This window comes from Talpa occidentalis, unplaced genomic scaffold (genome assembly GCF_014898055.3).
Source record: "Talpa occidentalis isolate TD23 unplaced genomic scaffold, MPIMG_talOcc4v2.1 talOcc4.7, whole genome shotgun sequence".
Taxonomy (NCBI): Eukaryota; Metazoa; Chordata; class Mammalia; order Eulipotyphla; family Talpidae; genus Talpa; species Talpa occidentalis.
Genome location: NW_023605083.1, coordinates 54,654,770 through 54,677,375, shown reverse-complemented (window position 1 = coordinate 54,677,375; position 22,606 = coordinate 54,654,770). Strand labels below are relative to the sequence as shown.

The window sequence follows — 22,606 nt, the reverse complement described above, 5'->3', positions numbered from 1 at the left end:
GGATCCATGCTGTCTGTTTTTGACTGGACCCTACACATACATACACGCACAGTGTGCAGAAATATTCTGAGGCTCTCCCAAGTGGTTTTTTTTTTTTTTTAATTTTTTTTTTTAATAGAGGCATGTTTATTTATTTATTTATTTTTTGTTTTGTTTGTTTGTTTTGTTTATACATGCACTGGGTACAGTCAGAAGCGCAGGAGGGTGAGAGAATTCACCAGAGCCAGAGCGGGGAGCAGAGCAGGCAGAAGGACTGAAGGACACTGCTGAGGGGAGCAGCGGGCGGCAGGAGAGGTCTGCGCGCCATGTGGGACCCTCCTCTGGTGGCCGGGGAGCAGCCGGGGATCGAACCGGCGCCGCAGAGGCCGCGGGCAGCTTCGCAACCCAGCGCTCAACCACTGCGCCACCGGGGAGGCCCACTCCCAAGTGGTTTTAACCATAGATAAGGAAATGGAGGATGCTGAGGCACTGACAACATTGTGAATAAAGGGAGTTAAACACTGGATCTTTACACAACTGCCCAGGACAATTTGAACCAATTCCATGGTATATAGCCTTTTATTTTCATCATCTAAACACTCCTTTTGCTAAAATAAATACATTCAGGGTATATTGACTTTCTGTAGTAATGGATGGGAGGGCATTTTATTTTTATCACTATTTCTGAACCCTCATTGTAGATACCATTCATGGTTCTGGCCCTGATATTCTTGAATGATTCCATTTGCGGTTCGAAATTTGAACTTTCAGAGACTGCTGCCTGTTGCAGGGAAGAGTTCTTGTGCTGGGATGAGGTTTGTGAATAGAAATGCTGTGGATAGGCCCGACATGGAAAGGAAACAGAAAAATAGTGGTGCTTGTAAGTGGAGAAGAGAAAGGAATAATCAGAGGAGCATAAAGCCTCCTTTTTGTGTTTTAATCTACCTCCAAATTTTCTGGGTAAATTACTTCATTGAGTCCTTACAATAACCTGTGAAATATAATAGGCATTTTTCATTTAAAAAAAAAAAAAACTTGTTGAAAAACATAAAATGACTCTCTGAATTAGCAGTGGCTAGAAATTGGACCGGCACGCAGGACTCCTCCCCACAAATCCTGCACTCTTTTTTCTACTTTTCCTTGAGTTGAAAGTCTAAAAGGGTGACCTGGTTAAAAAAAAAAAAAAATCTATGGGTAAGTGCTGGATACTCTCAGTTAGCTTGGAAAAGAATCTTCACTAAAATCCCAGAGTAGGGGCCTCCCTGGTGGCACAGCAGTTAAAGACACAGCTCTGTCAAGCTGCCACCAGCCACTGCAACATGAATTTGATCCCTGGCCAGGGAGCTAACCCACAGGCACAGCAGACCTCTCCTGTCGTGCCTACTGCTCCCCTCAGCAGTGTATTTCAGTAGATCTGCCTGTTCTGCTCCCCACTCTGTCTCCGGTGAATCCTCTCACCCCCCAGGCCCCAGGCCTACACCCTAGTTCTTATCTGCATAAATAAATAAGTCTTAAAAAAATTATTTAAAATCCCAGAGTAAAGCTGCTCTCAAGGGCTGGATTTTAGCTGATCTTATTGGTTCAACTACAATTTCTTGACTGCTAAGTGAGTCCAAGTCACTGGAGAAATGGAAATGAATCAAACATGGCTCTTGCCTTCAGAAAAGCCAGTTTGGAGAAACACAGATGACTTGCATGAATCATTATACACAACCTAGGGTCACATATATGAAATGCAAAAGAAGTAAGTATATAGACAATCAAGTAGGAGTCCTGAGGTAAATGAGACTAGGAAGAGCAATGAGAATCAGGAAGGTTTCCTGTGCATGGAGGTTGGGAGAGAAAATTTAAGGGACAGGAGAAGTTGTGAATAAAGATTCTGAACTAAGAATATTGAAATGTATTTATGATGAAGGAGTCTAATCCACCCAGAGCATGGCATGCCAGGGAGAGGTAGAAAGACTATCCTCTAGTTCCCCTTAACTTGTTTGATTTTAAAATCTTTTATAAGGTGACTTACCCCTCTGTGCCCTCTACATGTATTCCAAACCAATGGGTAAAGAGCTAAGTGGAAAGATGAATAAATTCATATTTTAAAAATCACTGCAAAATGGCCTCCACAATCATGTCATGAAAAAGAAATACACTTGACTGCCTTGCTCTAATTTAATGGACTCTGCCAGAGGCCTCTTCGTTGAAAAGTTATAGACAAATGGCCTTGTCTCAGGATGCTGTGGTGTGGTGACATCTGCAATGGTGCACTAGGAGTGATTTCATCATTTATTTCCAATGCCCCAGCCAAGGCACCAAATTAAGCCATGCACACAGTGGGATGCATTGTTTCTGGGCTGGTGGTTTATCATAATGGGAAATGAGAACAATTAAAATTAGAAAAAATAATCAAAAGCAATTTCTAAGGAATAAAACAAGTCTGATACGTCCTCCAGAGCCACAAACTGATCAGTTAAACTAATTAATTAATTCAGTAAAGTTACAGTATATAAAACCAACATGCCAAACTCATTGAGAGGATATTTCATATTAAATGTTCTTATCATAATCATAATCATCATAATAAAGATTATATACATGCAAGCCCCTTCTCTCTGGACCTCAGTTTTCTTATCTATAAAATGAGCAAACTGGACTTAGTGATGCTAGTTCCAAATGTTAACCTAAGATGTTTTTTCCATGTTGGCTCCATGTGCTTAAAAGAGAAATAGCACTAAAAGGGTATACTGGCCAGCTCTTAAGTGAAACTTTTAAATATCTAATATGAATTAAAAGGAGCAAAATTTTCTCCTTTGTTTTTTATTATTTCTCCCCAAATTAAAATAACGCTGCTAGAAGCAGGAAAGCCACCCACAATCTCATTCCCTATACCGCTGTTAACATTTGATATTTCATTCAGAACTGTTTGTGTTAGGTTTTGTTTGTTTCTAGTTAAACTCATACTGTGTGTGTATAATCTGGGGTCCTATTTTTGGTTATTTTTTTTCATTGATCCAACCAACAACCATCAATTGATAATATTTTTTGTATTAGGTGTGATGCTACATATTAAGGAAGCAAAGATGAACAAGACAGAACCCTAGTTCTAAAGAATCTCATAGTCTGGATGAGAAAATAGGTAAGTAACCCAATAATTACAGTCTAATGTAATAAATTCTTCAGGAGGGGCATGTAGTCCAGTGGAAGCAGAAAGACTTCTCAGAGTGCAATTTGCAAAATCTTAAGTTATAACACATATGACTTAGCACAGGGATGCTCAGCAAAACACATTTCATAGTCACCTTTGAAGTCAATTTGGGTGAATAACTAAATTATGGCCACTGAAGTGTGCTTGGATGTAATATATTTATATCTGCTGAATCCTTCCCTATCCCTTTAGTCCTTCATTGTCGGCTCTGATGGAAGGTGCTGGTGGGACCAGTAGCAACCTTAGACAATCTTAGATGTAAGCTGCTTAGTGGGGATAGTAAAGCAAAAGGATGAGAGGAATCAGGGTTCCTATACCAGTCCTGAATTGCTTACACTTAGATTGCTGCATTAGGGAGAAAATAAAAGAATCTACTTTGTTTAGAAGCCACTGTAACATTCGTGTCTTTGTTACAAAGCTGGAAACTCTATACTTGTTAGTACAGATGGCAGGAGATGGGGTTTAGTGAAGTAGACAGAGACGGGGGTGTCAGAGACAGAGGAGCTAGTAAGACATTCTCAGATGTTTGAACTTTATTCTGAAAGCTTGGGAGAGCCATTGAAGAGTTTTAGACAGGACAGTGCCATGATCTAGATTGTATTTTTGGAAAATTACTCTGGCTGCTGCATGAAGAATAGATTGAGGCAGGTAAGAATGGAGAAAAAGAGAACTATTAGTAGGGCATGGCCATCATGTTGATGCATGAAGTTAGTAGAGAAACCAAGGCATTGGAAAGTTACTGAAGGTATTGAAGAAGCACCAACATGTTTAGGATCACCGGATGTGACAGTGAGAAAGAGGAAAACAAATGTCCATGGTTCTTACTTGGATTCACTAACAGGAGGCACAAAAGGTAGATCATGGTTTGAGGGTGGGTTGACCTTGGGGATAAAAAGCTCAATTTTGGATATGTTGAGTTTGAATTCCTTTAGGCCATTCAGATGGAGGTATCCAGTAGGAGGCTGGCTCTATAGACCTAGCATTCTTTCAGGATAGCTGAGCTAGAGTTACAGATTTGGGAATCATCAGGATGTAAATGATAGCCAAAGACATGGAAGCAAAAGAATCCATCAGGGAGACAGCCAGATAGAAAACAAAGCGCCGGTGGGCAGAGCCAATATCTAAGGAGAGGGAGAGGAAGAGGAGCCTGCATACGAACCTGCACAAAGAACCCCCAGAAAGGCAGAGAAGTTTGTATTCCCAAGACCAAGGGAACGTGGCAGTGTAGATGACAGAGGCCTGACATGCCAAATAATGCAGAGGCCAATTAAGCCAGGAACACTGAGCATGGTGTTCTGTGAGCTCAGCGTTTACTCAATACATGTTGGAGTGAATTGCTAATTGGTAAGCCACTAAATTGATGCTGTTGTTTTTAACTTAATTATTTGCTCTGTTTTGGTTTTCATTAGAAACAGCACATCTAAATTGTATTTGTTGAGACAAAGTGGTAAGCCCTGCTCATGTTAATTCTTGTTTCTTAGGTTAAATAATGGACTTAAAACTTAAAAAAATAAAATCTTTGTTGTTTTGAGTGACTATAAAGATTCTCTATTCACAAAAGAAAATTTGACAAATATAGACAAGAAGAATATGAAGGCCATGCCAGGTAAGGCAGATGGAGGCTGGTGGCTACTTCCTTTGGTCACGGTCATAGTTCCTGGAAGCCACGCCAGGGAACAGAACTTGGAAGTTAATGGGGCAGCTAAGAACAACTGATTTTCCTTTGTATGGGTCAGGGATGCCTCTGAGAATCTGATAAAATCTTTGGACCTTCTCCGCAGGAGAATATCTGTAGCATTTATGCATACAATTTTGCTTTGGATTTTGATGATACCTGGAGAGATATGGGGACTTCCAAGCTCAGCAGGAATTGTTTCCATAGAGAGCCAGCCCCCTCTGCCCCCCAGCTCATAAGCGGCCCTTCCAGATGTGCCCTTCCAGACCTCTTGCCTGGGCCTGGCCTTCCCCCTCTACTTGCGGAGTATAGACATGCTGGTCTCATTCGATGCCCTGACTTTTATCCACCACCAGCCACCACTGGACTTGGGACCAAGGGTCAGTTCAGCAAGGGCAACTATGGCAGTTGCCTGTGACTCTCAGCAGCTTCTTACAGGGGAAAAAGCACTGGGTTTGGGAGAAGAAGATGTGGGTTTCAGTTTCATCTCCCCTTATTCACTGCCTGATCTTGAATAAGTCACTCCCTACTCTGAGGCATCTTTGTCACATAGGAATACCATGGTGGCCCTATCTGCCTCACCGAATAGAAATTCAGTGAGTTACCAGATGTGCTTTATAAAGTGAAAAATATGACAAATACGAGGGCTTATACAGAGTCATTAAAGTGACTAATATTCATTGAGAATTTACTATGTGCTCCCCTTACACGAAGTACTTTATCTTCATCTCATTTCATTTCCACAAAAGCTCTATGGGGTCATTACTCATTGTTTTGCCTTATGGAAAAAAAATAAAGAAGGCTCAGAGTAGTTAAGTAACTTGCCCGGACCTATCACTTGGTGAGTGGTGGGGCTGGAATTCACAAAGGCTAAGGAAATGGCTGTGCTGTAGCAGTTGGGCCTTACGAGAGATGAGGATCAAGCGTGCAGGGAGGAAACCCTTTGTGGGTGCTTTTAACCTATCAGGTCCTTCACCATTTGCCTTGGGGCATTCCTGAGTAGGTGGCGCATGTTTCAGCCAAGGCAGACCTCAACAATAGTGCCCGTGCTGTACCATGTTATGCCATCAGTAGGTATTAGGTTAGAATCATAGCGCGGTAACGCCCATTGTACAACAAGAAATCCGAGGCTCAGAGAAACTAAATGAGCTGGCCAAGAATATTTACTGGTCAGTAAATAGCAGAGCTGGACTTGGTATTTGAGTGTTTGGTGACTTGAAATCCATGCACTTTCTACTGCCACACACTGCCTCTTGTAGAAAAAAAAGCTGGTGTATATTTTCCTTAGATCCTCTACCCTTCAATCACACCCCAGGGCCTGGAAGTTCCAGGATCTGTGGTCCTTAAGCACTGCCTGCTACACTCTTTGGAGTCACTATGCCAAATCCCCAGATTCAAGAATTGGTACCATCCTGATTAGACATTTATTGGCCAGATTCCTTGTCTGTCAATGTGCCAGCTGATAGCTGACAGGCACAAGCCTCCAGCCCTGGGGACTGTCTGGTTTGAACAGCGAGCCGTCCTGTTAGCGGCTGGCTGGCCCCACAGCCAAGCCCGGAAGGCTGGAGGGGAGGGTTGGAGGGATCGCCAGATGACGGGTAGGAGACAGCGAGTCTGCACAGGGCGTAGAGAGGCTTTCTCTCCAGCTCTGGTTTTATTTATGCATCATTTAGGCCCCAACAACTTCCCAAAATAATTTGACGTGGCTAATGGCTAAGGTTTATCTAGTGTTTCAGTTTACAGAGCACAGCTATTTAGTGATCTGAGTCATGGAAACATCTCTGGAGTGGTGATATAACTTCCATTATACAGATGAAGAACATTGAGGTTAGGTAGGCAAATAATCTATCCAAGGCCACATAAATGTATAACCATCAGGGCTGAAGCTCAAATCTAAGGCTTCAGACTCTACAGTTGTATTTCCACCCTGCAATGCTGCTTTCTAATGAAGTATCCATTGGAGATGGGGTGGGAAGTGCTTGAATAGAGGTGGAGGGTCTGCACCAAGGCTGAAGTCAGTGTGGGGGCTGGTAGCCAGGTAGAGACATGTCTGACTTCCCCTAGCATTCCTTCCTGGGATGCTGGACCCTAATGGCTTGACCAGGTGCTGCTCCAGCGTCCTCTGAGGGCCTTGCTTTGGCCAAGTGTCCTCTAAGCCGATAGTTTGTTAGCTAAGTTGGAAAATATAGCCTGCCTAGATAGCTTTAACAGAGGCCTGTGGGAGCATGGCGCCTCAGGAGACTAAGAGTCCTTAGGGGCTGCTTTTGCCTGGGGTTCTGAACAGTGTGAATTCTGAACAGCCTTGCTCTCTCCTCCTGCCTGCCTTGTTTGAGATTAAGTCCTTTTTCCTAAGCTGGAGTCAGGAAGAGAGGATTAAAAGTCACTGGGTCTTATCCTTAATCTTAGACAGATAGGGAAACTGAGGCTTATAGAAATGACAGCATATATTTCCTACACCAATCTTGTAAGATACTGTGTTTATAAATGGTATTGCCAAAGTCTCTGGGCCATCGGCCCAAGCTCTTGGCCTTGGCCTTGCTATTGCTTGCACCCTAAATAGACTTATAATGGTCTAACTGCATGTGCAGCTCTAGTCAGATCTTTGACTGGCCTTGACTTGACTTGACTGGTATGACAGCCCTGTTTGTAGATCCAGTCTGCTGTATTCTCATCAGAGGCAAGGGTTCATCCCAGCCAAGTTGCCAGAATCCCAGTGCAAAGTAGCCATCTATCTTTGACCTCTCCTGTTCCAGGAGCTAGTGAATGAGAGAATGAGATCAGCGTTAGTGAACACAGACTCCTGGGATGGGAAATCCATTCCTCCAAAGCCTTCAGATCCTTCATATTGGGGCAAGACACAGTGGTTTCACTGTAAGTAATCATCTCAGATCCTTGGAGCAGTGTATCACAGTCCTTTCAAATGAGTGTGTGTTCTGCTCATATTTCTCCATTTGTTTTTGAATGGGTCAGGGTAAACCCCATGTGAAGTCAAATGCACTTTAGTTCTCTTAAATATAAATGACTGCAAGGAAGAATCAGGGATCACACTTCACAAAGGTGTTGCAAGTTTTTTTAATATCCTTCTCTGAAAACTAGAAGAAAATGGTCTAAAATGAAAAAATATGAATGTATCTTGCAGAACATGCTATAAAATGGAATGCTGATTTCATTCTCAATATATAAAAAAAAATCCTCCAAAGTGGTAACAAGTGCTGGAAAAGAAAGAACTGATTATGTTGTTAGGAAATTTTATTTTGGACAAATGCTCCCTTCTCCAATATATAATTAGTGATTTAGTTTGCCTAATCCAAAAAAAAAAAAATTAGTTGTTCAAAGTCAACAAATGTTTAGTGCTGGGTTATGTACCCAATCTCTGCTGTGCAGGGATTCAGAAGACCCATTACCTGTCCTTCAGGAGCCCAGATTAATGGGGTAAAGCCCACACCCAGCATTTCAAGGTAACAATAGAAATAAACATAATGTACAGAGGGGGCTTAGGGAAGGAGTCAAGGAAGCCTTTGCAGGGGCCTGGAGTGGGAGCTGGACACAACCCGGTATGCTTAGCCCTGGGAATGTGAGAAAAGCAGAAAGAACAGGGACTTCAGATGAAACCGGATGTTTAGATGATAGCATAATATGATATATATATCCATCAGATCGTTTAACTCCGACTCTGCGTCAGAGTCTAGAAAAAGTGCAAGTAATGGCAAGGCCAAGGCCAATTCAATTGTAAATAGTTGAACTTTTTATATTTATTATTGTAAAAATAATTATTAGTGTTGTTATTACTGACATTAGGGTGTTCAAATGACATATCAAGGTTTTTGAATTTATAGTACGATTTACAGAGAGTAAAAGTCATGTTTTATGGTATCCACAGTTCTACAGGCTTTGAAGTACACAGAGTCCTGTATCTTCCACAACAATCATTAGAGTAGTTCCAGCTCCCCAAAATATTCACTTGTATTCAGTCCTTACTCTCACTCCCAGCCTTGTTCTCTGTCTCAATTGTTTGACCTTTTCCTGGACGTTATAGAAGTGGAAGCAGACAGTAGGTAGACAGGCAAGTTCAGAGGTTAGCATGCTTTCATAAAGTCAGAGGGAAGAGAAAATAGTGGGATAGTGAAAAGTTAGTGAATAGGAAAACACAACTTCCCATTCTGCTCCCAAATCATTGATAGATTGGATGAGCCAGAAAAGTCCCAGCTGTGGAGTCTTATAGACCTTTAATTCCCTCCATCCAGGTTGCTATCACTGATAACTTATACCTCCTGCACATATTTTATTCAACCTCTAGCTGTGTCCCCTAAGCCCTCCAGTCTCCTCTTCTTTGAGCACAAAAAGATTGCAGAGATTCGGAGCACGTCACTGGTTTCCATTAAGGAAATTTTCCCAGTCAGGACTTTTCTCAGAAAAGAGAGCAAAAGGTGGTTTGGTTGGACTTGTTGGGCCTCTGTGCCAACTCAATGGGATCATAGATCCATGGGCTAGAACCAAAGAAAGGAAGCTCTGAGATCTAGCTCCACAGGTCCAACAATTTGAGGCTCAATAAGTAACCAAAAGCAGGTGGTTGATGTAGAATGAATTTAGGATTTGTAAATCCAGGGCACCCAGAAAGCATGTGGTCAAAGAATTTTACATGCACTGGGGACAGCAGAGTCACAGAAGACAATGGCAAGGATGGAGAGGATCACTTTTATCCCAGAGTGGAAGTCCTCAGGTAGGAAGAAAAGAGATTAGGTGAAGACCGCTTGGATATTTTTCTTATATTCATTATTATCATTTATGTTGTAAAAGATTTATTAATAAATCCAAATATATAAGACAAAAATCAACTCTGGGTGATTTTTTGTGGTTTTTAAAATATATATATTAGAAGTAGAATATTCTCATGGCAAAACATTCACACGAGGATAGATGGCGATAAATAAAAGCCTCTCACTCTCCTCCCTATTAGCATTTCTTGGCAATTAATTTCCTTGAATATTCTAGAAAGTTTCTATATTAGCTATTCCAATTTATCCATTCCTATAAGATCAAATGAGATCATATTATTCAGCACAGCAAACTTGCTTTATTTTTAAAGATTTATTTATTTATGCATACAAGAACTGGGGTACAGGCCAGAGGTGTGGGGGTGAGAGGATTCACCAGAGACAGAGCGGGGAACAGAACAGGCAGACTGACTGAAATACACTGCTGAGGGGAGCAGCGGGCAAGTCAGGAGAGGTCTGCTGCGCCATGTGGGTAGTTCCCTGGCTGAGGATTGAACTCAAGCTGCAGTGGTTGCGGATTGCTTCATAGGTTGTGTTTTAACCCCTTGCACCACCAGGGAGGCCCCGACTTGCTTTTTACCATCTGTTATCTTCATGTATGTTGCAGACCATTCTACATGAGAATATACAGCTTAACCTTCTGTTTTTAAACAGCTGCATGATATTCCATAATATGGAAATATCACAATTTATTCTAACCAGTCTCCTATGGAAAGAGATTTAAATCATTTCCACTTTTTTCCTATTACAAATAATGCTGCAATGAGCATCCTTGTACGTATGTCACCATATACTCTTTCCAGGGTGCTGCCAAGTATCAGCATGAAGAAAACAGTTTCTTGAATCCAACTTCTATCTATGCTTCAATGTTTCTTGTCTTTTGTTTCTATGATGCTTCTGTCACCAGGTCCAGCCACCGTTGGAAACTGATCTTTTAATAAGTCCAGTCTCTTTTTGTTTCTCTCTCTCTTAACCTTTTCTCTGTGTAGAAAGATCACCCAGGTTTCTCTTGAATTCTTCATGTTTTTCTTCACCATTGGTCTGGATCTTTTAAAATATATTCACGATTGCTTCATATATTTTTAAATTCATACAATCTAAAATAGAGAACTCTGTTTATCTGATGACCTAGCTGGTCCCTCCTCTCTGGCTAGAGGATCCTGAGTGGGTTGTGAACCTGGTTGGGTGGTGGGAGTTAGATATAAGAAGAATAAAAGAGAAATAATTTTCATATTTCTAGCAAGAGTGTTGTGGAGCTTCAACTTCCCATCAGCTGGGGGAGGAGGAGAGTGAGGCTGGGAAGTCTGCCACAATATTTGGCATGGCTGGGCTTCCAGATTGTATCTATTTTTGTAGCTGCACAAGTTGGGAGGAGATTAGAAGGATAGTCAAATTTCCTGCTCCAGGTTGTAAATTGATCAAGGGGTGCAAGGAGCACTAGATTGGGAGTCAGAAGACCTGGTTCCTGTTCCCAAAGTTCCCAGATATTAGCAATAGAACCTCAGAAAAGTCTCTGTCCTTCTCCAAACCTCCCTCAGCTCTGAACAAAGGAGGTTGGATTAATTGATTCAAAGTCTTTTCATCTCTAATATGTTATTGTTCTGAAGTTCTAAGAATGTTTACCCCATTTAAAAAAATTATAAATTGTAAGAATGCTTACCCTTTTATCAAAAAGATTAGTTAGGTGTATCTTTATTAATAAATAAATCCGGAGGTAAATTGGGCGTCACACTTCATCCAGGGGACCCTCAATTTCAAAGCTTTGCATCCGGCAGTAAAATTTGGGCTGATGAGATGTGCAAACTAGTAGAAGAACCTGGAGCCATGTAGGAACCTCCAGAAGAGATTGGTCAGATGCCTCAGAAGCAGAGAAACCTCATGGGCTCCAAAGAGAAGCTAGGAGGAAGGGAGGTCTGTGTAGGGCTAGTGATTGGTGCCACCTCTTTGTGGGGTTCCTCTCAGAGGAGGCATTTGGAGAAAGCTGATGTGAGCACATGTGCACCTCATGTTCCTGGCAGGAGTCTTCAGCCACCCCTGTCTGAGGACACCTCCAGACCTGGCCCTGCCTGAGCACGACCTTCAGGGCTCTCCAGAGTCTCTTCAGAGACCACAGCCATGGTGCACCAATCTGGGAGGGCCCTTTCTCACTTAAGGGGACCTAGGGTGCTCCCAGGACCCTTTCTCACTTAAGGCATTCCCTGTGCTTTCAGTAATGAGGCGTTTTCATCAGATTATTCTAAGCCCTAACACCTCCCAAGGGATCTTTGACCTCTTGGAAAATTGCCAGGTTTGGTCTACACAGCAAACTACATTTGTTGTTGTGGTTGTTGTCTATAGGGTAACTCACACACGGTGGCTTTTAACAAAACTAAAAAATTTTTCATTATCTAAAAATGAACAAGGAAATGATTTCTGTTGAAGCAACATATTCTTTTCTAAGGAAAATGTTATTAAAATACCAAATTTCAATCACTAGCAAAGAAATCACTATGTAACAATATGTTATAACAACAAACAATTTATTCAGTGTCTATAATGTAAGCTCCCTGAGGTCACTGGCCTCGTCTGATCTGTTAGACGCTATGTCTTCAGTTTCCTAACAGTATCTGGTGTCTGGCAATTGCTTACTATGATCCAGTTGGTTATTACTATTGTTTCCATTTTATAGATAAGGTAACGGAGGCCTACTGGTCAGAGAGATGGTCTTGCCTGAAATTACAGGACTAGTAACGTTAAAGCAAGTGACCTCTATCAGCATGATGCTAAGTGAAGTAAGTCAGACAAAGAAAAATACTGAGAGATATATATATCTTTGTCTGATTTACTTCACTTAGCATCATGCTGATAGAGGTCACTTTTGCTTTAACGTTATTAGTCCTGTAATTTTATATATATATATAATTATATATATTATATATATGTATATAGAGAGAGAATCCAAAAGAAAGGCAAACTCATGGAAACAGGGTAGGAATGTGGTTGCCAGGGGCTGCAGGGAAGGGAGAAATGGGAGGATGTGGGTCAGAGACACAAATTTCAGTTCTAAGATCCGGGGATCTTTGTACAGCGTGGTAACCATGCTTAACAATACTGCGTCATGTATTTGAAAGTTGCTAGTCTATATGCTAGGTCTTAGATGTTCTTACCATGCATATACACAAATTGCATTATGTGAGGTGAAGGACGTGTCAAGCATTTTGTAATATATACTTTAAGTGTGCTTTAAACTTACATGATGTTGCATTTTAATTCTATCTCAATAAGGTTTAAAAAAATTAATGGACTATATTGAACACATAAAAATAATGTCAATATTTTACCCTAATTTCAATGGGAGACTAAAAACTGAATCAATAAGGGGGAAAAAAAAAAAGGCCACATTGCTACTTGTTCTTCCGTGTTTCTAGGTCATTTCAAGCTCCTCAAGGTGAGAGACCGTATCTTGGTTTTTCTTGTAGCTACTGTGGACGATGGCTTATTGCGTTGACTAAGTGATCACCTTTTGTAAATTTCCACTCTTGCAAAAATCCCACTGGGCAAAAGTAGAATTTTCTTAAGAAATCAAGAACATCCCACATATGACCACTGTGGGGAATGAGAAATTGGAAAATAAGGAAGTAGAATTTTCTGCTTTCTTCAGAATTATTATTGTTCCAATTTCTAAGCAGAGATGCTGATTGCTCAGAGAGCTTTAGGATTACTAACTTTCTTGTGAAAAGCCTATGAATGCTGGATGTTAGAAACACCTAAAGTGAATTTCTGAAGGCTGTGTATATTTGGGAGAGAGACTTATTAGAAATCTCATTCTCCGCCTCACTCCTCACATGCTAATTTGATGCGTGCACTTACCCAGAAGATGACTGATTTGCTCGGCGGCTGATTGATATTTGGCATCACCCCCACACTGCTGCTCCTCACTGAAAACGCAGGAACAATAATCAAATGTTAAGTTTCTCAAGAACCTTTCTTCCAAAGAAAATCAAACCACTTGCCCTTTGTTATCTCAATTATCACCAGAGTACCTTGGAAAGAGCTTGTTTTTGCCCTTATTATCAGGGAGGAACGTGTGATGGGAAGGGAACCAGGTTTAGAAGACCCGGTATGAATCCTACTCTGTTACTATGAGGATTTAGAAAAATCACTTTTTTCTGCCCTTTTGAGTACAATGGAAGAACCTACCTCATAGGGCTTATGAGGTGGTTGTGTGACATGCTGTGGGGAGAATGCAGTGAAATCAGTGTGCTGATCCAGGTCAGCGTGTTGTAAAGAGCATGGTCTCTGGAGCCAGAAACCCCAGGAGCATACTCCTACTCTGTCTCTTATTTACTGTGTGACATTAGGCAAGTTCCCTGACCTCTCTGTGCTCCAATTTCCCTGCTTGAAATAAAAGTTAACAAAAGTATTCCTGCCTTGATGAGTTGCGCTGATTAACTGCGATAAGGTAATACAGGTGACAATAGCAGTGCCTGGTCCAGCGTTAGTCAAAAGGTTATGACAAATACTGGCTTTTTGTGAGGAATAAATGAAATGGTTTATATGAAAATACATGTAGATTGTCAACACTGAACAAACAGTCATTCAGGGAAGATCCATCGAGCTGATGGGAATAGAAAGAGGCTCAGACAAAAGTTCTTACCTTCCGCTTGCTGCAGCTGGCATGGGAAGTGGGAGGGTGGGGGTCACTGGGGGCAGTGAGTGGCGGGTGAGGGAATTCAGCCTCTTGGAGAGGTGTTCTACTCTGGCCAAGTAACCTTCCTGCTGGCTACAGTGACCTTCAGAGAAAGCTTTATTGTTTGCGAAGCACTTTCATGAGCTGCCTTACTGCTGCCCCTTTCCTTGGCTCTGTAATCTGGCCACAGAATCAACATATTTCTTAGGTGGGGGCACAAAGGTTGTGGTTTTCCTCAGGGCTCTGTGCTTCTGAGTGACGGAACCCGGGCTCCCTCTCTCTCTTTCTCCCGAAAACATGCTTGGTGCCCTCCGTCCCGGGCCAGATCTTGTGAGTGTTCTAGGGTATGTTTTTTTCTAGTTCTCTGCAGTACCATCATGGTTATTAGATCCAGACAGTCTTCTCACAGGAAGTGGTGTTGATGAGGGGAGAGAAAGGGAGCTGGCAGGTAGGAGGCAGGGATGGGAATTTCATTGCCCTATGAGCAGACTGGGTGGGAGTGATGCATTCCAGAGAGATCAGGTGTCTTTGCATCATGGAGATCATCTCCATAATCTTCTACTTCCTCATTGGTGAAATGGGCTAATAAAGATCTCCTGACCAGTAGGGTCTACCATAGGATTAAAAGAGAGAAACAATAAAGAACCTTCAAACTTGGGGTCTCTATGACTGAGTCCTTCAGCCTACCCCTCCTTCATGGAGTCAGCACCCCAGAAAACTTCTTTCCTAGTCCACAGTCACCACATGGGTTTTGGTGAAGGTACAAGGTGGAGGGGAGCTTCTGTGACCCCATGGAACACCCACAAAAGTTCATCTCAGGCTCTGGTGAAGGAAGAGGAACTGGACTCTCTTACTGTTTTTTGACCTCTAACTCATCCCCCCTGTTTGTTTCAGCCCCATCCCACAGGCAATGGTGTGGGAATATCATTGAGTCATGCCTTATTGCAGGGGTCACAACCTAGAGGTCATCTAGATCAGTCACCCCTGCATTTACTATTCACACTTTCAAATTATCCTTCCACATATCTGAGGGTGCAGGACATGTAGGTGGTGTCTAAGAGACCTCTGGGATCAGACACCAGAGTGAGAAATCCCTTCTGTATCCTCTTGTCTCGCTGCTCAAATCATTCAAATGATAGGAGGTGTGATTAAGTTTTGTGGTAGTTATTTTGCATAGATTTGCATTCTTTCTTTTTTTTTTTTTCTTACTTTTTAAAAAGAATAACACTAAGATGTTGTTGAGGTAAGAGGAATTTGTAGTTACTGATATGAATCCCGGTGCTGAGTTCCAGCCCCTTCCACAACCTACCTCTTCAGGAGGAAGCAGCCAGCCTGACCCCCCACTTGTCTCCACCATGGTTCTGAATAGTTCCTCAGGCATTGATGGCCAAGCAACCTGGCAACTCTGGTCATTACTGATTGTGTCAGTCAAACTCCAAACTGGTCAGTGGCAAAAAAAGAGGTGATGTTTTTGATTGCCACATTTGGAGAGTATTGGTGGCATCTACTGAGTAAAGGCCATGGATGACACTAAACATCCTATAAGCCACAGGACAGAGATTTTCTAAAAGATTAATACTGTTGCCATTGAAAAACTCTGGTTTACATCATAATCATCAAAAGATAATAAAATATTATTGACAGAAAAAAAAAGGTGATGATGATGACAAATTGGACAAATCCAATTTTTTTCTCTTGGGGGATTGAGTGAAAGAGTTTAACATAGTAATCCATTTGTATTTGCAGCCAAGACAGAAACACACATGGAAAGAAGCAGGGAAAGAGACAGAAGTCAGCTGAATGGAGAGGCCAAGGCTCAGGGTCCTGTGTTTCCAATGTTGATGGTGCCAGACCTGCCTGTGTTCCAAGCAACTTACCATTTCTGAGCAGCTCTCTCTCATCTCTGAAAGGCAATCCCTCTTTTGCCTGGGAGTCTGGCTGGGGAGAGTTTTTTCCCTCCATTTTTTGGGGACTGGGCCCAGAATAGTGATCTTAGTTACTTTATTTCCATGTATATCCTTTCAGTAAATTGCTGATCCTTTGAAGTTACCCAAGAGATTCTTTATTCTTTGTAACATCAGGCTTGAAATGTCAACTGCCAGTGAGTCCCTGTCCTTTGCTGGGGGGGACCAGACGACAGAGAAGGTGTACTGTGCTGTCTTGAGTACATTGCCAACTGACACCCCTCAGAGCGGCCTTCCTGACCACCCAGATGCAGGTGGAGATACTCAGCACCATATTCCTGAGGACGGTGGCTGACCGTCCAGCTGAGAGCTGCAACCTGTCCACAGTCGGCCAGTGACACCATCAAGTCCCCTTGTATTTTCTTCACAGACATTTACCATCATCTAATATGACCTTTGTACAGCTTTTCCTTGACTTACAATGGGGTTCCATCCTAATAAACCCATCATAAGCCAAAAATGCATTTAATACACCTAATCTACTGAACAGCAGAGCTCGGTCTTACTGACCTTAAATGATCTCAGAACACTTACATCTGCTAACACAAAGCCTATTTTATGATAAAGCCTAGAATTTCTCATGTAACTTACTGAATACTGTACTGAAAGTGAAAAACAGAATGCCCTAATTCCAAATTCAAAGTACGGTTTCAACTGAATGCTTATCGCTTTTCACACCATCGTAAAGTCAAAAACTAGTAAGTCGAAGACTTGTAAATATTTGTGGCACTAATAAATGAATGAATGGAATGGCATAATTTCCGAGGCTCCTTCTGTCTGGATTCAGATTCTCTTTTGGATCTTCTCAGCCAGTGTTCTCTAAGTCAAACTGTTCTGCGGGGTGCTATTTCTGCAATGCCTTATGAAAAAAAAAAAAATCCTGTGGTCAAGTAAGCCTGGGAAATACGTTCACTGTATTTTCTTAGAGATGGTCAGTGCACATTAGCATATTAAAGTCCCTGAGAAGTTCCACAATTCTAAAGCTTATTTGACCAGAGTTATTTTTTTTTCCCTTGTTATATCCTTTATTAACATCCCACATCCACAAGGAACACTTTTCTTGTTGGATTGCATCTTTTTTTCCCTCTGACCTTGTTGAAATCTTGCTTCTCTCCCTTTCTCTTCTTCCCTGCTTCCTCCTTCTTCTTTATTTCATCCAGTTTTGGGCCTTAGCCTTCCTAACTGTTGTGAGTCCCATTTGGCTTCTTGGCCTTCCCTATGGGTCCTTGTTGGAGAACACGCTCTCTCTCTTGGACACTGCTCTTAAACGTCCCCATTGCATTTCTGAATTCATTTTTAGTTATTTGAATCTAATCTATTTCTATCTTATGGATATTTTTTTAAGTCCAGGTTTTTCAAAGAAACAAGGGAGGTGTATTTTCTGATGTTTAGATATTTCACAAGTAAGGATCAAAAAAAATCAACCCACTGACAGTTTACCTACCAAATCTCCTTACCTGAGTCTTGGAAGAATTACTTTTTATGATCTGGAACTTGCTTAATTTTCTGGAATTGCTGATCCTGGAGACCCAGTCACCAAGACCATCTTGGTCTTCTAGCAGTGCGGTCACCTGTGCTGTATACTTCACTACCTGAATGGGGTCAGAAGAACTATTGTGAGGATAGACACTCATGCTGTCAGAACCCCATGTCCGGAGAAGTTTGTCCTCCCCAAATTAAACTCTAAACTTTGAACGACCTTGCAATTCCTGGCGTATCTCCCGGATCCAACCAGTAGAAGTTAGGTCCCACAACAAGCATGTTTGTATGTAATCATATTTCTCTATTATTCTATTGTTCGTAATGCTTTCACATGCATTGTCTTGCACAACTATCTCAGTAGCACAATACCGGGTCCACAGATGAACAAACAAAAATGCAAGTTCATGCAGTCTGTAAATAGGGGACATTCAAGACTCAACTTAAGATCCTTAGACTTTGCCAGTGCTATATTTATATAAATAGAAAGAAATGAGCAAATTATCTGCAAAGTGCTTTTATGCTTGCAGTACATTTCTATATTCACTCTTGTTTAATCCTTGCAAGTGTTCTGTAGAATAGGCAGAGCAAATATTTTAATCCATGTTTTATAAGTGACAAAAATGGAAAGGCTGAGGCTCACACCACATAACTAGTCAATGGCAGGGACTAGATTAAAAACAGACTCCCTTGGACCCGAGGGTTTTTGGAGGCCTCATTACTGGGGGGAGGGGGAGAAGAAACAAAATATCTGAAAAATAGAATCTAAGGTTGAAAAATTCCAAACAAGCTTGCAGTAACAACTAACTGAGGTGCTGGAGGTATAAGCCATAAATGCTCGGGACCTTCATTTTTTCCTAAACTCAAGGTGTCTAGCTTTCAGAGATGGGGTTGGATGTGCAAGGCCCTTGCAGAGTATTTCAAAGGTAGAGTCAAAGACTGAAGGGAATTTTACCCCTTATCTCTATTCCCTATTCACTGTCTATCCTCATTGTCAGGAAGTTCTTTTTCATTTGTAAACGAATTCCCTTTTGCTGCAATTTGAATCCGCTCCTCTTGTTCTGCCCCAGGGGAGAGGAGCCTAGTTTGTCATCAGACCTTTTCTGTTCAGCCCTGGCTAGAATATACTTGCAAGTTGTCTGAATTTTAGTTGCCCTAGTGCCTGTCCCCTCACCTTGAATAATTCACTAGAGAAAGCCCTTTCTTTACAGCTTTTGGGAATCTCAGTAGTTAATATGAAAACTATTTTTTTTAAGTTATTAATTACCCCCTGGAGCAGGTTGGAAAAACTCCACTAGGGACAGGATAGAGGCTGGAGAGGACTCAAGGACACAGAGCAGGGCATGAGCTCTTCTGCCTCCAAAGTTAGATTCTGCCAAGGTCTCGCACAAGGCCACATGGCCGCGTCTCTGTCAGCGTGTAAGATGAACTTGGGCCCTGCTGAGAGTGGGAGTCTCATACCCTGTGGAGACTAGTCTTCTCCCCTCCAAGAGGATTGTGTTTCTGGAGGGAAGTCACCCAGCAACTCCACATAGGGAATTTTCTCCCCTCCCCACATGGAATGATTTATGGCAAGCCCCAAAATAAGCTCCTTAAAATATCCAAACGTTGTTGTTGGTTTTTTTCTCTCCCCCACCCCCAAGCGTTTTACATCCAGGCCTCCATCAGGCAAATTTCGGATAAAAGGTGATTAGTGTTTTGGCAGGATTTTCATGAGGCTTTCTCTTGTATTCCTGCCAAAGAGCTTGCCAGGCCCAGATTTGATTAAAATGGCAGTGGGCTCTGCTACTTGAATGTAATTAGAACCATTCATTAAAGCTTTTGCTGACAGTTTGGCAACCTGTGCATTTTTCAGAGTATGGCCAGCAGCCCATGGAAACGGCTCAGAGGAGGAGCGAGGGCCCGGCAGGCCGAGCTCGAGGAATGGGGCATCCTCCACGGCCCGGGCTTTCTGCATGGCCAGACTGGCATTCACAGCCAGGGAGAGCGCCTTTAATTGGATTAAGGGGGATAGGCGTGCTCTCTTCTCACTGAAACCAAAGTGAGGCAGGAGGTTTGGTGGTGCCTTGCAGAAAGAACACTGAGTGCTGAAGTTCTAGTGGCACACACCCCGAACATAGCCATCACACAAGCACAGAGCGCCGAGGCCCAGCCACCACTGTCTTAGCAAGGCCAAGGTCCTATTCTTTCTCCCTCTGGTGCCCAGTGTCAGATCTGACACTTCGTAATGTTTGTAAAAAATAGTCAGATGAGAATACTAAGAGAAAACGGGTTTGTTTTGACATTGGTTTTCAGAGGTGCGGCTTCCCTGCTTCCAGGCTGGCTCCCTTCAATCCAGTCGCCACAGCGAGCTTTCTAAAATGCCAGTCTGGATATCTTGCTGCTTAAAACATTTCAGTAGCTCACGTGGTCCTTACCACGAGGTTCACAGCATGGTCTCCAGGGTCCTGCAGGACTCTTGCCAACCTCTCTCTCTGGCTATAGCTCTGCCACCCTCCCATCTTTCCCCCTTGCTGCCTTTGCTCTGTATGCTCCAATTCTACGCTGCTCCTGACATTCTTGCCGCTCTACCTTCTCCTGATCACCTCTGCATATTTGGAATTCTTGGCCTGGCCTGGCCTGGATGTCACTCACTTCTTCCATGAGGTCTTCCATGTGTCACTCAAGTCTACTGGCCCCAATAGAGTGTGACCAACACACTCTATTAAAACAATTTCAAGTCCCACTAAAATGTTACCCTCCTGAGAGCAAGGGACTATGCCTGGTTCACCTCCAAATCCTCCTGAGCCTAGCACAAGACTTGAATTTGGAAAATGCTCAATAAGTATTTTGAAATGAGTGAACGAATGTGGTTGAGCGTAATGAATGTGTGTGTGCTCTGTGATTTGATTTCACAATCTTAGCCATTGTGCAAAGTGACTCCGATGTCATGACTTGGCCTGAAGATGATTGGTTCAACCTTTGGCAGATGGTGCCTTTAAGACAGAACAATTGGGGAGGCGTGTGTTTGGCTCTGCAAACCAGGCTTCACGTCAGGGAATCACAACCCACTGGGATGACTTGGTCGACCATGCAAATTCTCCAGAGCCCCTATCCCGCCCCATCACTGTGTCGGTGTTGACTCTGGTTTGTGTTTTGCTCAACTCTTGGCATTGCCCATTTTCCCTCCAGAAAACTGCCACAGTGGCTTCACTCTGGCACCCTGATCTGATCTCTTAGAATGCTTTTTGCCTATTGTTCTTCTAGCACTGAAACCCCAAATTTCAGCCACACCATACCACACCTTGCTGTCCCCTTTTGTAGGTGGTACGCTCAAAAGGCTGGATGACAGCACCGAGAAAGTCAGCAGTGCAGCCAAGTCTCTGGACATAATGTGTGTTGTGTGCACCATGGCAACAAGCAGAAAGTTGGAGGTTGTGCTGAGTCATTCTTAGCTGGGAAGATGAAGAAACCTGAAAGGTTGTAAAGAGTGATTCACAATGGAATTGCAACAAACGACAAGGTGTTTGAAGTCACTTGCCTTTGGCAATAATTTTAATTATCTTTTGTCCCATATTTTGCTAAGCATCCTTTTTGCCTACTTCATCTGTGGGTGGGCCTTCTGGGATAACCTTTTCCCTTTATTTGATTTTTGTTTAGTTTTAAAAATGATATTTGCCCAGTTCATTGAAGTTAGATAGTGGGGAGAATATATCTTGAATCAAGTGACATCAAGAAGGTGTAGTCACCCAGGTCTACAGGAGCTGTGCTGGTTCTCATGAACACGTGGCCTTTGTCACTGAATACCCAGTGGAGATTATGGTGTGAGGTTTCCAAAGATGAAGATCTCCAATGAAGCAAAGGTCTTTTTCACAACTTGCTTGATGACTCCTAAGAGCATTCCTGCTGATTGTTAGGGGGGGAAATGAGGAGGGGAACTGCTTGGTGATGGAGGCATGGAGTAGACTGAGAGGGGACCATGATGCAATGCAGAGGCCCTTCTCTCCTTTAATATGCTGTGATGGTGTGTCAACTATGGGCAGGGCTGGAACTATCCTTCGCCTGTTCCTCAATACCAGCAGGCATCATGAAGTCACTGGAATTTGTCCTTCTCTACGTTGACCAGGACCCTGGAGAGTCACACAATGGAGGGGAACCCCAGCTACTGATAATAGAGATTTCCACCATGTTAATTACGTATCAGTTAATTACTTCAATTGAAAAGGGGTAAGAGGAAAGGGATACGTGAGTGTGAACCTAAGAGTGAAGGCTTTGCTTCAAATCCTGGATTCACTTCTTGCTGCCTGTGTAACCCTAAGCTTCCTGCCAGTCTAAGCAGCTCAGTTCCTGTGTGACAAATGGTCCCCATCTCATATAGTGCACGTGCCCTTAACACTTGCATGACTGGGGCAAGGGTCAAAATGAAGACTTTCTGCCCATGGGCCCCTTACTCTTCGCCCCCCAACTTGTGTATCTCAAGGGGCCTAACACATAAGTTCAAGAGCACACGCATTCACACACATACACACACACAGACAGACACACACACACACACACACACACACACACATGTTTCCCTCCTTCCTCACCCCTTGGAAGCCCTGTGGCCAGGAGCCACATACCAACAGAGTATGAGGATCTTTACACTCCAGAGAAGCACATGGAAGAGCACTTGGAGAGACGCTAATTGCAAAAATGTAATTCACATCACCTACGGCCATGCATCTGAGTGTGCAAACCTATCTGAAAGCTCTAGGGCTGAAATAAAAGAGAAAGAAGAAGGGAGGGAAAAGATGAGGCTGGAGGAGAGGGAGGAACACAGCAGACTATGGCAGAGGACCGTGTATGCTTTGGTGGTAGGAGAGCCATGAGGACCACAGCTAAGGG

General features: G+C 42.7%; 1 long non-coding RNA gene across 5 annotated transcripts in view; it reads left to right on the top strand.

The window, feature by feature from the left end:
• Nucleotides 1-22,606, top strand: part of LOC119231862 (uncharacterized) — a 310,536-nt gene that overhangs the window by 261,566 nt on the left and 26,364 nt on the right. For 4 of the 5 annotated variants that reach the window (XR_008549417.1, XR_008549420.1, XR_008549418.1 and 1 more), the window contains one exon: nucleotides 3,025-3,109. This is a non-coding gene — a long non-coding RNA (uncharacterized LOC119231862). Of the gene's footprint in view, nucleotides 1-3,024; nucleotides 3,110-16,043; nucleotides 16,221-22,606 lie in introns of those variants that run through there. The other variant, XR_008549419.1, reaches the window with a different exon arrangement.